The sequence below is a fragment of the Mesocricetus auratus genome, unplaced genomic scaffold (genome assembly GCF_017639785.1).
Source record: "Mesocricetus auratus isolate SY011 unplaced genomic scaffold, BCM_Maur_2.0 Super-Scaffold_100007, whole genome shotgun sequence".
In the NCBI taxonomy this organism is placed as follows: domain Eukaryota; kingdom Metazoa; phylum Chordata; class Mammalia; order Rodentia; family Cricetidae; genus Mesocricetus; species Mesocricetus auratus.
The window spans coordinates 26,338,606-26,342,539 of record NW_024429191.1 but is presented as its reverse complement, the minus strand read 5'-3'; positions in this window follow the sequence as shown (position 1 = coordinate 26,342,539).

Here is a 3,934-nt window from a genome sequence, read left to right as displayed (position 1 = left end):
TAGATTTACTTTTTTCAAATCCACCATCCTCATTTGGGTTGCTGGAAACATTTATTAGAAAGAAGTAAGTAGAATGGCATTCAGGGTTATAATAAGAGCCAGGTGTCCCCTCTGCCCTTGCTCCAGGGACTCCTGGTTTCCACAGTTTGTTCTTCTTTCTGGAGTGCAGTTTATTCCCCTGTAAACTGAGAGGGTTGGTCCAGATATTAAAGTTCCTTAACTCAAAAGTAGCATGGTCCCCAGGCCTAGAGTCACACTTCAAGTGAAGATCTTTGTTGCACTTGGAAAACAGCCCAGGGCACATTAGCAATGCTCCCACTCACTTAAGTTCTCCTATACTTTGCATCAGTGAGTAGATGCTATCTAATAGGTGGATTGGAGGACTGGAGAGACTCGATTTTCACACAGAATAGGTGAAAATATGGCCCAGAGATGAGGATGGACTTATAAGGCAGATTCCTCTATCTTTAAATAGCTCTGGAAGCATCCCTCACCAGCAGGGGACAAGAAGGAGAAACTGGAACAAGAAGTTTCCACTCTCTCTTAAGTGACAGGTAAGCAGGGTCTTCTACAGACCCATGTTAGAGAGAAGCAGAGCATAGTGCTCTGTGGAGTTTCTTTATCATATGGAATTGTATATGTGATAATGTGGGGACATTAGGACAACTTAGCATCCAATAGAATTCTCAGGATTCTTGGAAGGTGGATCTTCATTTAAATGGAATGGTGGACTTTGTGGATGAGCCATTAAAGCCTTCTTAAGCAAAGTTGACATGAGAAATACGATTAAAAATAACTGTAGAAAATAGATTGGTACTCCTGGTATCTATAAGTTGTACATAGCATTATATAACATAGAAATTGGAATGGGGAGATGAGGGCATAGATATATTGCTCTTCATTGACTTTTGTGGTTGACAGATGAGGAGATTTATGTAGAAAATAGCTGTATGTGGTGTGAAGAAGACCCTCAATTGGCTGCAGACATTTGAGGTTTTGTGTTAGCGGTGAGGTAGCCAAGGGCAGGAGTAACGAAATTTGGCTTTAGCTGGAGTGTTGGAGATGGGAAGGGGGCGGTCATTCTGGGAAGATGAGCAGTTTTTAGACTTGGACTTGTTCTTCAATGACTGGGAAGTCACTGAATTCTTTAACCATAGAGGAAATATTAAAAGAAAAGCTTTAAAATGAGTTTTCAAATATTCATATGTTAAAGGGATTCCTCCAACGCCCCCCCCCACACACACACACCTGCCCAGCCCCAGCCAGGACCTGTTAGAGTCTGGGGCCCTTCTTCCTGGGCTGTCTGTCTGTCTGCCTGTCCTTATCATGAATTTCACACCACTCAAGTGCTGCTGACTGTGTTTTCACTGCCCTGAAGCCCCTCCCACCACCACATCCCTCCCCTATGCATACAGAGACCTTAAAACAAGGATCAGATAATAGAGCAAATATGCCTCAGTGGGTACTGATTAGATTCTCACAACTGTGAAGTCTTATTCTGAACTTAACTTTTTATTACAGGTGTGTGTGTGTGTGTGTGTGTGTGTAGGTCAAAGAACAACTTCCAGGAGTCTATTTTAATCTTTTACCAATTAGTTCTTGGGGATTATGTAACTCATGTTATGAAGCTTAGCAGGAACTGACTTTACATACTAAGCCATCTCTCTGGCCCCTGATGGTGAACACCATCAACCCACAGCTTCTGCAGACACCCTTGGACCCCACTCATATCTAAGCTGCCACTGTTTACTGAAGTGTTGGACATCACCTTTTCGTTACTCAGAAAGACTCTTCTTCCTCTTTGTCAAGAAAGCAACTCAAGAGCTAAGGCAGAATGATGGTGAATTCAATACCTAGCTTAAATAGTCTTCAGATCATTCATACACACAGTGTTATGGGATTTGCTTTTGTTTTTGAGTTGGAGGATTTCATTGCAATCCTCTTTTCTAAGCCTACTGATTGCTAATATGATATGCATAAAATTATTATATCTGATATGTTCATTTTATTTTAAGACATGCCTTCATGTATCTTGGGCTGGCTTAGAGATTGATAGGTAACTAAAGATGACCTTGAAGTTATAATCATCTACTTCCTAAGTTCTTGAATTACAGTCACACACCACAATTCCTGGTTTGTCTGGTATGGAAGATGGAACCAGAGGTTCGTTCACAATAGGCAGCTGTCTACCACTGGTACTTTTATTATTTAACAAAGAAAGAAAGAAGCCCTAGGGTGATGGCAAATACTTTCAATCACAGCCCTTGGGGGATGGAGACACAGGATCAAGGTTTCAAGCCCAGTTTTGAGTCCCAAAGATATCACACACCAACATAAACAAACTCCAGACTATCTCCTCCAAACCCCATGGAGGGAGAAGCTCCTTCCTTCCCTGCTGACATCTCAGGCTTGAGTAACTCATCCTCTTTTGCTCCCAGCATATTGCTTTGCCTTCTGGGCCCAAAGACATGAGTGCCTTGGTTTCATTGATCATATTGCTTTCTATTGTCTCTTCCACACTGAAATACTGCCACAATGTGCCCTTGCTTGTCTGCCTGGTAGTCAGAGCAGTCTCCGGATGGTGCCAGGTGCTGACAGCCCTAAACCTCAGAAATGACACTGCATGACCTTGAAAAAAGGAGAGTGGCTCCTGAGTCCTATTGCCTGTGCCTTGATCCTTTGCATTTGTGTCCCTCCCCTGCCACAGGCACTCTCCTCCATCTGGACCTTTGCCCTCCCTCTTCCTTCTCCCCTGACATCTGTCTCTGGTTGGCTAATTCTCCTTCAACTTTGCTGGACTCCCACCCTCTCTGTGAAAGTATTAGGAAGTCCATTTGGGCCCGACTGCCCAAGTTAAAATTGCACCCATACCCATCTGGTCCTGCCACCAATGCTCCCTTAGCTTGCTCTATGCTTTCCTTGTTGTTTTCCTGCTCTGCTCATGGGTTCATTTATATATAGTAAGAGTGCATTCTATATTTTCAATGGTTTATAAACAAGTCTTTATTTCCTATTTAGATACCAGCTACATGAGACAAAAGGTCTTTGATTCATTGATAGAGTCTAGATTAATAGAACCATATGTAAACAAATAAATGAAACGAGTAAACTTCTTATTATATTAATATTTTCTATAGTAAACTGGATATCTGGTAATTTTATAAATCTATGACGTCAAGGCTATTATAAGCATATTACCATTTTAAGGTTTATAGTTATTGTTTTTAATAGTGTGTTTCTGTATGTGGTGACATGAGTGTGTGTGAGCACATGTATCAGAGGAATGTCTGTGCTTTCTGCATCTCCAGGGATAGTGGTTGTGAGCCTCCCAAAGCAGGTGCTGGGAAACCCCGCCCAGGTTTTATATAAAAGCAGTGGACATTCTTAGCCATGAGTCATCGTAGAAGCCTAACATTAATGTTTAGCTAGAATAGTATTTGTTCATACTCCCTCAGGCTCAATCTATTAGTAGTTGCAGTGGAACTAAAATGAAAAATTTCAAAACCCTGATCTTGGCCTATATGGGACAATGGGCTTAGATACAACACCTCTATTCTTCCCAGGCCATCTTGCTAATAATGAACTTGATTGAGGCTTAGGAACCAACCTCTCCAGTTACTTCCAGGAGCAGCCTGATCACCAGAGGGCAAGTAGACAGCCATTAGAAGATTGGTTCTTGCTTAGGGTTCTACAAAGGAATCACCCTCTTGTCTCTGCCTTCAAATTTTCTCTGTTTACCATCTTATTTGTGCCGAGACCAGGAGAGAGGCTGATGGCTATATGTGGGGAAGGACCAGGAAGAGGAGGCTGTTTGGGAAGACAGGGGTCCCTAACAGAGAGGCCTATATGATTCATGCATTCAGAACTTCTCAGATACAGTGCGGATAGTGGCTGCCAACCATAGTGTCTTGTCATTGTCCTTCAGGTCACCATC